Source organism: Leuciscus leuciscus, assembly GCF_965113295.1.
Source record: "Leuciscus leuciscus genome assembly, chromosome: 2".
Classification (NCBI taxonomy): domain Eukaryota; kingdom Metazoa; phylum Chordata; class Actinopteri; order Cypriniformes; family Leuciscidae; genus Leuciscus; species Leuciscus leuciscus.
In genome coordinates this window covers 43389453-43402008 of record NC_138726.1, presented here as the reverse complement: position 1 = coordinate 43402008, position 12556 = coordinate 43389453, and the positions used below count along the sequence as shown (strand labels likewise).

The 12556-nt window shown below is 38.1% G+C and overlaps 1 protein-coding gene across 4 annotated transcripts in view; it reads left to right on the top strand.

Moving 5' to 3' along the window:
• The first annotated feature begins 1569 nt into the window (after positions 1-1569).
• Positions 1570-12556, top strand: part of sox6 (SRY-box transcription factor 6) — a 147940-nt gene continuing 136953 nt past the window's right edge. For 2 of the 4 annotated variants that reach the window (XM_082150038.1, XM_082150037.1), the window contains exons 1-2: positions 1570-1945; positions 4525-4641. The gene's annotated coding sequence lies outside the window, so the exon portion shown is untranslated. Of the gene's footprint in view, positions 1946-1965; positions 2952-4524; positions 4642-12556 lie in introns of those variants that run through there. The other 2 variants (XM_082150039.1, XM_082150040.1) reach the window with 2 other exon arrangements.

The window sequence follows — 12556 nt, the reverse complement described above, 5'->3', positions numbered from 1 at the left end:
TTTAGTTTTTACTGCATGTCTTTGTAACTGCTGAACAGAACTGTATTTATGTTTCCGATCTCTGCATAAGTCTGTCAGTGTTGTGGATATATAGATATATTTTTTTATCTTCACAGTCTGACCAACCAGCATTCCTAAAGTGCGCTGCACATTCAAATATAGGCTCAAACTCATCTGACCTGATCTTTGTCCGTTTAAGAGCGAACAGTTTCTTCACAACTTAATATAATTACACGGTGGATCGTCTAAAAAGCTGTCTGGAGAGAGTCTCCGTATTTTGTTCATGCACTTTATTGGTAACTTCTTAAATATTTATATAGGCTACCAGTGTAAAGGAAACCGTTTCACAGATGTGAACAAATCAGACAGTGTTAAGCCAAACATATATGATTTAAAAAAAATTTTTTTTAATAATATAATAATAAAATATTATAGGCTTCGCGAAAAAACAGGTTTGTAAAACATTTGTGATTTATTTCAAAATCGTTGACTTTAATTCGAGTAATCATCATGCCTGTGTCCGTGAAATTAATTTGGAATAGCCTACAATTTTAAACAGCTTATTGTGTAAAAGAAAATCAGTTTTTATTTTATTTTTTGCAATAATGAGACAATGAAATTATTTCCCCATAGTTTCAGGGAGACACTGGATGTTATAAGTTTAAATTCTGATCACAATGCCCTAATTCATCAATATATCGATCAAATAATTTGCTATAATAGCCTAACTGTAGGCTATATGATGCTTTTTAAACATGATTCTTCTACATTCGGTTTTGTTGAATGACCTGAGATGGCCTTTGGTTGTTGGCAGTGGCACAAGACTAACTTCAATAATCGTTCCAGGTGTAAAACACTGTTTTAAAATCTTTTGAGAAGAAGGCGCGTTGGATAAATATACGCAGTAAGCATTCTTATATAGCGGAATTAACCATTTTTCAATTTTATAACAAAATAAACGTCTGTGGGATAGATACATTACGATTTTTCCTCTGGCGTGAGGATTAGCTTATAGGTAACTTCAAATTCCATAAAAATGCTCATAGGTAAGTTTTTTTTTTTTTTTTTTTTTGGTGCCGTCGCTTAGAACTTTTTTCAACATGTTATCCTCAAACGTCGTGTAAAGCAGTGAAATCACAATCTTTACATTTTCACCTTTATATCATGTTCAAGTCCCTATCTCCAGCTTAATCCAATAACAAAATTTGCATATTGGGCTATAGAGATAGTAGCCTAAGCTTTTTCCTAATCAGCACTATGGTCGTTGCAAATGCAAATGAGTTTTAATTTATAACCCATTTATTTTTAAATAGCTTGGCTATAACTTTAACAGATGACTTGACGCGTGAATATTTACTAATGTATTTAACGCGAAATGTTATATGGCTAACAATATCCTGACATATGAAAATGTACATCACCTGAGTTATTTTTCCACCTCACAATACACTATTCTACCCCACCTCTCTCTCTCTCTCTCTCTCTCTCTCTCTCTCTCTCTCTCTCTCTCTCTCTCTCTCTCTCTCTCTCTCTCTCTCTCTCATGTGTTGTCTGGGAGGGGGAGCCCTGCCTCTTTCCTCAGATCAATGCCCTGGCCACTCACTTTCTGATGTTGCACGACGGGAAATGCTTTGAATACTTGCGACATGGCCGCTTGCATTGATTGCCAAGATTGACAGCAGTAACCATCGTCTTCTGTCGCTTCTGTTTTAGAGTAGAGAGGAAATCGCGATAAATATACTTACAACTGCTCTCAGCAGTTTTGACAGTTCAACTTCATTCAGCCAAAGCGGGATTCCCTCTACGGTCAGTGGAAGCGACACACTTCAGTTTTCTTCTTTCTTTGCTACTACACTCCAGTGTTCATTATCTTTAACCTGTTTCAAAACCAATAACGGGATACGGCGAAGACGAGCGCTTGTTTTGGTACCCTGCTCACATCAAGGTAAACTTTTATCATTGATAACCTGTCGTCCGTGATTTCGTGTCTTTTCGTCATGTTGTGTTTATCGTCTTTTTGGCGTCGTAACACCGCAGCTACCGTATCGATACATTCACGTGTTATTTACAGAAGCTTTACAGTAAGTGTCCAAACTATTTGAAAGGGTTTGCTTGTCCAGGATTGATATTTGTCTAAACGGTAATTTTCAACGAAGAGTGACGCATGATATTCTACTCCGTAGACCGATGACGAGGAACGATTAAGAGCTTATTTCTTAACAAAAAAAACGCAAAAATCTTGTCGACTAACAGAAAAAAGTTAAACAGACATCACCCAAGCGGTTCTTGTATGTTCTCCCAGCAGTTATAATGTTTTGTTTGTACTTCATTGTCCGCTATTGAACTATTGTAGTGTAGTCTGCTCACAAACGCACGCGCCGAAAGGAAACAATGATGCGCAGGTTTGATTTCTAATGATGTACGTATGATAATAACTCCAGGTGCCGTGCTGTTTAATTAGTTTTATTTCTGAGTAATAGATATCATGTAGTTGTCATCCGGACGGCGGATAAGTTCACTACACCGGAGGTAATTTCACTTTTGTCCACAGAGCGGTACTATTCATTGACAATAACGGGAGAAGCGCTGTTATAGGTGGTATACTGGCAAGTATCCGATTCGACGTCGTTTTAACTTTCTCTCTATTAAAAACTGGACATGCTTTGTGTTTTTTAAGATCAGACACCTTTTCAGCCCGCGAGAGATAGCTAAGCAGGTAGATAAAAAAATAAAAATGTTTGAAGGCAAAATTGTTCTCTAAGCGAGCATGGGAATTGTTTCTCAACTTTCGCTCGAGGTCAGGCATATTGACCTTTGAAGAATGCATAAGCCATAAATTAAAATGAAGTCCTCATCTAAAGCTGAACCATTTAGAGACAATAAGCAACTTGGACAAGCAGACTCCTTTTAATCTCCCAGGTGCTCTGATATACACTGCATTCAGACTGAAAGTAAGTGAACTCCGGGAATTATTTCTTATTTATTTTATCAGAATGTGTGATATTTTATCTGAGAAATTAAGGCGCTTATTAAAACGTTTGTTAACGTACTTATCGCTTTTGTTTTAAAACGTCAAACAGATAGGCTATGTGTAATAGCCTAATAATAATAAAAAATAAAAAAAACTTTACACAAAAAATATAATAGCTAGTAGTTTAAAATTACATTCACAGTGAATTTCAATTTAAAATAAATCCAGTAAAATAATTTTAACGTGTATTTTCCGTTATACGCGATTTACACTTTGCATTATCCTTATTCTGCCTCTTTTTAAAGTTTCGTGCTATGCATTATGCTTTTGAGATTTCCAGAAACAGAGCGGTGAGGTATGAGAGGACAAATGGAGCGCAATATGTGTGAACTCAGTCTGTGGGACACCGATAGCCCATCATCTCATGGGTGTTTCCCAAAAGTAGACCCTCATACCACACAGATAAGCCCTTTTTTCGACTGCTGCACGAGATGCGATAATATTTTAATAAGGAACATAACACAACACGCCGACGTAGGCTATGACGGAATGTATTGGTTTTTAAAAACTCCTGAAGCCCCCCTCAGACACGTCAAACGGGACATTTAAAATATTAAAAAAATTAATACACATAAATTACTTCTCGTTAAACACTTTTCCGGCGCTAGAAAGCGAAACACTCTCCTCCTTTTTTTCTTTTCGCAGAAACACAAAAGCTTTGTTGTTCCCGTCAGGGACGCAACCTGACACCTTAATTAAACACAGCTTAACTTTGCTAGTTTTTCTCTCCTGAAATTGTGTCTAGTCTGTAAGAATAACCGGGTGTCTAATAATACATTCTTGTCTTAAGTGAGAGGGGGCTGTTTGAAAAACAATCCCCTTGGCTTGTCCCTCTGTTGGGGTGAAGTTGAGCCCGTAATGGCATTTTGTTTTGAGCAGTTGCTGTTAGCTGTTCCCTCATAAGGTAAGATGGCACTGGAGCCCAATGGAACATTTATAATTAGACTGCCAGTTCAGCACATTGTCCTGATTGCTATACAGGGATGTGCTGCACGCAATAGAGATAGACTTATTCACTGCCTTTGAGAAAGGGTCTCACCTATATCCCTTACATTTATTTACTTATTCTAAAGTCATGCATTTAAAAGACAGACCGTGACCACCTGTATTAATTCATCGAGATTTAAAAAGGAATCAAATGTGTTATTTGCCAATACAGAATCTAATGAATTTATACAAATCCCTCCTATTTTATTAGTGTTAACACACTTCACAAATGTAGTACGCATCAGTGTTTTTTTATTTTTATTTGTTTAACTCCACTGCTCGCTGTTTCAAGTTTAAACGCAGTAGCCTATTCATGCAATCTTATTTTTCATGCAGACTGGATTTTCCAAATGCTTTCTTTATGGACAGAAATTAAGTATGATTGAAGGTTTTTGCGCAGTTTCATAACTATATTTCACAGACAAATGCACTTTCATTTTCGCTGAGATGAAAGCGTTTGAGATAATGACGATCTCCGTTGATGATGTTGTTGTTTTTTTCTTCAGGACTTTCTGCCCGTGGATTTGGGGAGGAACTTGTGGTTTTGTGCAAGTAAAGAGCATTTCCTAACTGGATCCGGCGAGCAGATACCGACAGATCGCAGACGAACGCTTATGGTGCCAGTAAGTTCAGAGATTTGGACCGTATTCTATTCTGCGATGCCTCACTTGTCTTTGAATAGATCTTATGTTCTGAGACTTGACAGCTGGAATATGTATTTTAACACGTAGTGTGTGAAGTAGGGTTTTAGTCTTTTTAAGTTTTTTTAATAGGCTACTCTAATCATTCTTACAGTTCATGCGGATTAATAAAATTTTATTAGAGATTATTATGCAGTGATGATAGTTTTGCCTTTTTTAATTGAGGCATTTCATCGTTTAAGGGATTGAATCATGAGGCTCTAAATCGTTCAAACACTCGCGGAGTGTCATTATGATACCTTGCAGTGACTGAGTGATTGTAATTCCATGCCATCAAAATGCATTTCATTTAATCTTTAAATGCATACAAAATTATTGTATGATAAATTTATACAAAATATAATTTTAAGATACATAAAATATATCAGACCAATTTATTTGATACTCAGTGTTTCATATAAATCATTTTGAAATGAGAGAATCACTTTTCTGTGCAGGATATAATAAGTTCAGTTGTTTAGCTATAATTATGTTCTCTGTTATAAAGGGACTTTTGATTACTTTCTTGGGAACATTAATTGCAGAGCTGGCATCAGTTGAATGCGTTATCAGTCCTAAAATCTGGACAGTAAATGAACTTTGAATAATTCTCTTTCATGTGCCACAGTCTGTTGTTTCTAGAGGTTGTCTGCCATATGTTTTAGTACTTGAGAAATATTGTCTCAGATTTCTCTACCAGTAATTTTGAGTTTTAATCAGTTTTCAATGGTTTTACGCAGCTTTGGCATTTTACTTATTGCCTGTTTTATTATTTACATTTTCATTGACCTAATTTGGCCTTTCTTATCGCTTCCTACTTTAGTAAAGCAGTATGTCTTTAATCTTTGAAATGATGTTGTTTATACGTCTTAAGTGGATGTATATCTTGAAGATAAAGTAAAGGATGAAGTGAGTGTAGCGAATAATTTTTTTTGAGCTCAAGCAGTTTATTTATGAACAATCACATTCTTATCAGAGCCAATTCTTTCAAAATGTTATTTCATCTAATAATTTATTAAACGAATACTCTTGGTTTAACTCTTGTTAATTTTTTTATCTTATTTTTGTTGTGCAGTAGTGCGTAACCCAGTGTACAGTAACATATTTAGTTGAAAAGAGCTAGTTGAGGTTGTGTTAGATGCTCAGGTGTAAGTGTCGCCTATAGTTCTGTCTTGTATTGGAGGGGTTAGAACAGTGCCAGCAGAATCCTAATGATAAACAACACTGGAGGTAAACAACAGCAGGCCTGGTAAAGGTAAGCAGCACGCCAGCCGTAGGGGAGGAATGCATGAGGAGGAAATGTGGCAGCACATGTTGTGACATCTGTCTTTATAAGTGTTAGCTAATTTGCTGTGGAATATTTCAACAATGATCAAAACCGATGGCAACATGTTTATTAGAAGGCTTTTTTCCCCTTTTGTGGCAGAATCTCTCAAGTTTCTGTAATGTGTTATTGAAGCTTTGCTGCACTTTTAATTATAGTAAGTTCTGTCTACTAATTAGCGAAATAAGGAAGACACTAGGAAGGTGGCGTTTTCTTGTGGATGATATTCAGATCTTGAATGATCTTCATTACATAAAGCATGAATTTCTTATTATTATACACATGCTGATGTTTAAGTGCATGCAGTGTCTTTTCTCGCAGCCGTCCACTGCATTCCTGCAAAATGATAGATCCATTGTCATCAATGAAGATGGCAAGCTGACAGCTGCTCGAGATCCTCAGGGCTTTCTAGTATGATTTAATGATTTACATAGGCAGGAATGCTGACCCTGGACGCACCAAAATGAAATCAAAGCTGTAACAATCAAATGACAGATAGTAAATAAATAGATATGTAGTCTTGTGAAGACCTTTAACATTAGGTCTTAAGTATTTCTTTCCTCCTGAGCAAGTATAAATTATCCAACCTATACTTATCTGCGGCTTAACAACACACCCAAATTGCAGTCTTGCTTCTGAAAAACTAAGATAGTGAAGCTATAGCTTAGGAGGCCTTGTGAAATTCCAATACAGGTGGCCGTGTCTTTCAGCGACAGACTAAAGGCCTTTTTTCTCTACAACATTTCGTTTTTTGCCCTTTTGCAACCTCAGGTCTAGACGTTGCAATGGCACAAGGAAAAAAATTAAAGACGTCTCTGATGTCTTGGACACTCTTTGTAAATGAAGGCCACGCTTTTTTTCCCTCCACTGAAAACGCATGTTCACCTATGGCCTGATGCTGCACAATGAACTGGAGAGATAGATGCTTTTCACTCCAAAATATTACTAAATGCTTTCTTTTCCTCATCTTCTCACAGCATTTTCCTGATAACAGGATGTGCTAGCACAATAATAGAGCTGCTCTTTGAATGTGTTCCATCAATACACACTATTGCTTAAATCAAAATGTCCCGAACTTAGTGTTGCATGACACATAAAGCCTACATTTCTTTGAAATTAGGTGCATGACAAATATGCCTTCTGTATTATAAAATATTTTCCTATCGTTCTCTCTCCTAGCTCTTTTATAAGCATACATGAATATGTAGATTTAATGCTAGGGATCTCTGGGACTGTGAGGTTGTTGACACTGGCTTTATTGGTGGTTATAATCAGCATTATCAGGTCTAGGCTGTGGTGTAGCATATTGTTTTTTTCTTTTTCTTTTTCAAATCAGAAGATGATTTCTGCTGTGCAGAGGAAGATTCTGAGGCCATTTCCATTTCAAAGGGGTTTGCTGTGCTTGCTGGCAGTAATTAAAATGCAGTGGTTTGGAGCCTGTATACACACACGCGCTCTGGGGTGGAGGGTTTGCTGGGAGAGAGTGAGCGTAGGGAACCGTGTGCAGGCGGTTGACTCCTGCATGCGTCTCCAAATGCACTTATAATTTTGTACAAATGTTTATGCCAGTCCGTGCTCTTTTGTGGAGAGCTTGTCTCCTGGCCAAAACCATTTCAAGACAAAGTTAGTTTGCTTTTTCCTTAACCTTCTTGTTGTGGCCGCTCTCTCCCTCTCGCTCACTACAGCTGCTCTCTGACACACAGGCTTTGGCACATGCTTAACCTTTAATTGGTGCATGAATAAATAATAAAAATAAATCTGTTGATATGGACTCTGTGTTTAGGACTAGTCCTTTGCTGTTCGTAATTGTCCTTGCATTTTTTACTTCACCTCTTTCATCCTCCATTTATAAGTAATTATTATATAATGTCATTTGTAAAAGTAGTAAATATTGCTGATTGGTAGATGTTGTGTTTTATCTTAGACTTTTTAGACTGTCACTTTTTTATTGTAGATGCTGAAAAAAGTCTGCAGAATGCTGTACTGTTATATAGCCATCAAGAATTTAACTGGAAAGTACTATGATTTTGCATAGGCTTCTTGTTTATTTTTTACTATTAATAAGAGGTAGAATTCATCATGCTTTATTGGGGTAGGAATGATGTGTATTGAGTTTAGTATAATAAGCATTACATTTTTGATACTCAGTAATTCCCTCTTACATGCCTGCAACTCCACTAAACAACAAATTTAGTGGCTTTTTATTCTAGTATTTATCACTTTCACAATGTGAATTTCATTTTACATCATCTTATGGTGAAAGTGTGCTGTGTTAGCTAAATCATTGTCAAACACGGATTAAGGGAATCAGGACAGTGTTGGGAGCTAGGCACTATTTAGTTCGAGATTTGTGATAATCCTGGCCTTTCGTGGTAGAGAATAATTGATCATTATCCTAAAATGCTCTGTGTTCCATTACAAAGGGATTGTGCAGCCCCCGGCAGAAGACTCCGCCCACTCTGAATGCTCTGCTATTAGATCAAATGTGAGCCAGTAAGATCAAGCTGGCAGATTGCCCTCTACCTAACTCTCATAGTACGCATGTGATTAAGCAGGTCAATATGTGATGCTCTAGATTCCTATAAGTCTGTCTTATGTGATGGATCACAAACCACAGTAAGTTAGTCCATGATGGTACACATGATGTCCATAATATAATGTTTAAAATGTTTGATATAGGCCTACATATTTTAATATGTTTTATATATACATATATTTTATATAGTTGATTTACTTCAATCAGTTGTTCATTCTAGCGTGTTTGGGATAGAAGGCATGATTTAGCCCTCACAACATAGAAAATTATTTTTGTTAAGAACTGTCAAAGAAATATCCACCCTGAGGTTGAGTTCCTCTTAAGACAAAAGGGCCTTTGAATTCCCTGGGACTTTTCTGTTTTGTGAAAGAAACCCTGTTGCTATCTTCTTAAACAGTTTTGTAATGAATTAGACTTTGTTTTTTGTGTTATTGAGAATCTTCTAGAATGAAGAAATGCTGAAGTTTGGAGCTAATTGCAGGCATGTTTTTTGATAGGACATCTAAAAGTCTGGAAATTTGTATGGAAAAAACAGGAGATTTGATGCCAAAATCACATCACCCACAGTTTTTTTTGTGTGTGTGTATGTGTGGAAACTCAGGATGCAAAATGCCAGAAGCAAATTAAAGTGACAAAGGAGGTTGGTAAGGAGAAGGGAGGAATGCTGTGGCTGTGTGTCTGACAGTAGTTCAACTGAAGTATTTTATAAACCAGCCCCTTTTGTTTCCTATTCTGCGATTATGTGCACCCACTTGCAGTTTTAAAGTCTTTCTGCCGTCGGTGTACATGTGCGTCACAAGAAAATGGCTTCAGCAGACCAAACCACAAGTGTTCTCTCTCTCTCTCCTTCCCTCACACTTATCTCCATCTCTCTTTTCTTTCTTTCTGAATAAGAAAAAGGCTCTGCTACCTGACTGCCAATGTAATAAGATGTAATGCAGCAGCAAACAGACAGATTGAGAGAAAGCCCTTGACTATCATTATGGATGTGTCCATGAACAGCTTTTGATGATGGGTCAAGTGGTGACAGCAACTGATGTGATGTGTGTGTGTGTGTGTGTGTGTGTGTGTGTGTGTGTGTGTGTGTGTGTGTGTTAGCTTGATCTGCCATTCTAGCCTGCACAGTTTAGAGCGTGGCTTGTCTCAATGGTCTCTACGTGAAGAGACTCAGCAGTTTATGATGTTGGTCTTAATTCAGAGCTGCAGAGCTGGGAGCAACTGTTTGGAGTGAAGAAGGTTCCAGAAGATCCCATAGGGATCATTCATCATTCCTGAGTCATGGCACTACTGGCTTTAAGATATTGGACATAAACTCTAAAGGTGCGGTCAATTCACCATTGTTTGGTGAATTTTCATGTGCAAAATAGTCCACACGAAATCCAATCCATATAATCAGGAATTTCGCTTGAGGGTGAAATATTTTCCAACACAGATTTCGAGTTCAAGTTCACATCATTTCTTGGTTTGAAAGTGAGTTTTATGGGAGCCGTTCTTCATACATCACTACACAGTTGACAATAGACAATGGACCTTTTTTTGACTGTGAAATTTAATGAACATTTGTTATTGTGACTAAACCTCAATGGTAAAATTTTAAAGTAATTTGAATCCAGTCCCACTATAGATTTCACACTCGGTTCTAATCCATACATACGCAAGAAAATCTCATCTTCTTGAGAATTCACATTTAAAGTATGGACACGCTTAAAAGCTGCACATTTTGTGGTGTTGTTGAGGTAATTTATTATATGTTGAAAGTGAAGTCTTTCCTCTTCCGCTCTCTCTCTTTTTGGCTTTGCCAGGATGTATTAATCACACCAAAGTGAAAACACCAGGCTGGAAAAGGTGAATGTTTTCTTGCAGAGGAAAACAAATTGAAATTGAATAAAATAAATGACCCCCTTTTTCATTAGTTTGTCATGTTAAATATTTGGGCAGGAAGGTCTACGGACATAATTTAAGCCCTCATTTTTCTTAGTTGTGGTGTCAAAAGGGCTGTAATGTAGTGATCTTTTTTTATTTTATAGGATGGCAGAAATCTGTTGTAATAATGGAGAAAATATTGCGGTTTTGCCTCCCCTGCATATCTTTGGAGCCTCTTTGACATCTATCAGCATACCCACACTGGCTCTCAAAAAATCACTCTGAATCACTCATCGTAGGCCAGAGTTTAGGAACATACGAACTCCACAAAAAGAGAGGGAAGCTGGAATAAAGGGAAGATCCTGGCAGGCTTACAGCCCCACCAGCCTTTTTCCACCGGCGGGCATGTCGTCCTGCGGCGCTCCGTCATGGGCCTGCAGCTGAAAAAAGCTCACTCATAGCACACACTGGAATCTCTAGCAGGAAAGAAACCGAAACTATGACACAGGGCTAAACTAAACCCCCGAGACCTGCCAGGATGCAAATAAGACATTTTCTCCACAACGCTGGTCGTCCCAGAGCCAGGCCTTTTTCACCTTGTTCCAGTTGGTACTAGAGCCGGGAGCTGCTCCTGCTGTTACCTTGAAAACACTTCTCTCCTCCTAGATCATTTTTAGCAGCTTCTACTACTATTAGAGTGTTACTTAAAACTTTATTTAAGCATTGTATTAATATTTCAAAGTGCCACGTGTTGGTAATTGGGGAGCGTTGAGGTGCATGCGCACTTAGGGGATGCAAGCTTGAGCGATGATGGCGCATGAACGACTTGCGGTGTGGTGTCAGAGGGGAAGAATGTTTTCTGTCTCTGATTGGAGGTGGTACTTAGATGACAAGAAAGAGAAGTTGTGAAGGGGGAGGGAGCGGTGGAAGAAAGGAGCAAAAGATGGCCCTACTCTTCTTCACTGTTGCTAAATTTATTCCATCTGCAGGGTGGAGGAGTTTGGGCTGACTCCAGACCAGAGAGAGGCTTCTAATTAAATCGTCATCATTATCAACTTGTGGTCAACGATCATCCTAGAGCGCTTGCTCTTCCAAGATGAACATGGAACCAGAGAGGCTTTTCCTTCAAGCCTTGTGTTGGACTGAATTAGAAAGCGAAAAGCAGGATAGGAAAGTGCTACACAGGCCTGTTTCTTTTTTCTTTTTTTTTTCTTTTCTTTTTTTTTTTTGGCGTAGGGTGAAAAAAGGCACTCATCCACTTCCACTCAGGGTTAAACAATTACTGCACATGAGAGGGAGGTAGAGGAATCTTAGCTGAGTCTGCTAGACTTGCTCGATTTCAGGGGGAACATTAGCTGTAGCGTTAGCATGTTCAAACCTGTAATAATTTCAATTAGAGCTGATGGGCGTGTTTACCATATTTGGATCAGCACTGTTTGGGAAGTGCTCCCCTTAAGGGCTGACAGCTCTTAATACGGTATTCCAAGCATAGATATGTGAGTGACACTGAAGAGTGCGTTAAAATGCTTTATCAAATCATAATTACAGCCCCAGTGATTAAAGGGGAAGTGACTCTGATTAGAAGAGTTTCTGGGGACGTGGAAACGGGATGAATATTCAAATGGGAAAGGCAAGGAGAAATATTATTTAGAGTTTTGTTTTTTCTTCTCTCTCTCTAGAGTGAGGTATGTCTGCCAGACTGCTGTGCAACCACAATGCTATGATATCATCTTTACCACACAGATTTCATCTGGGCCCTTTCAGCTCTAGCTATTGGGCAGAAAATGTGCATATAGATATCGGCCCATTAATGTCCAGCTTCTCGCTCGCTCTCTTAACCCTCTGATGTATGGCATTGTCTATAGTAGATGTTTAGAAGCAGTTTTAAATCATTTAAACTGTGTGTTCCAGACCACTTTGAGTGATTACATCCGAGCCTTTCACATAATTCTACACTTTAAAAATGAAACGGCACATGGAAGAACTTTTCGGAGAACCTCTAGGCACCTAAGTACATTACAGGATATTTGAGGCACCCTCATGAGGTAGAGATTCTACAGAAGGTTCAAACTGTCTAAGGCCCTGAAGTCCATGATTCTTCAAGGCTAAGGCCCTGAAGTCCATGATTCTTCAAG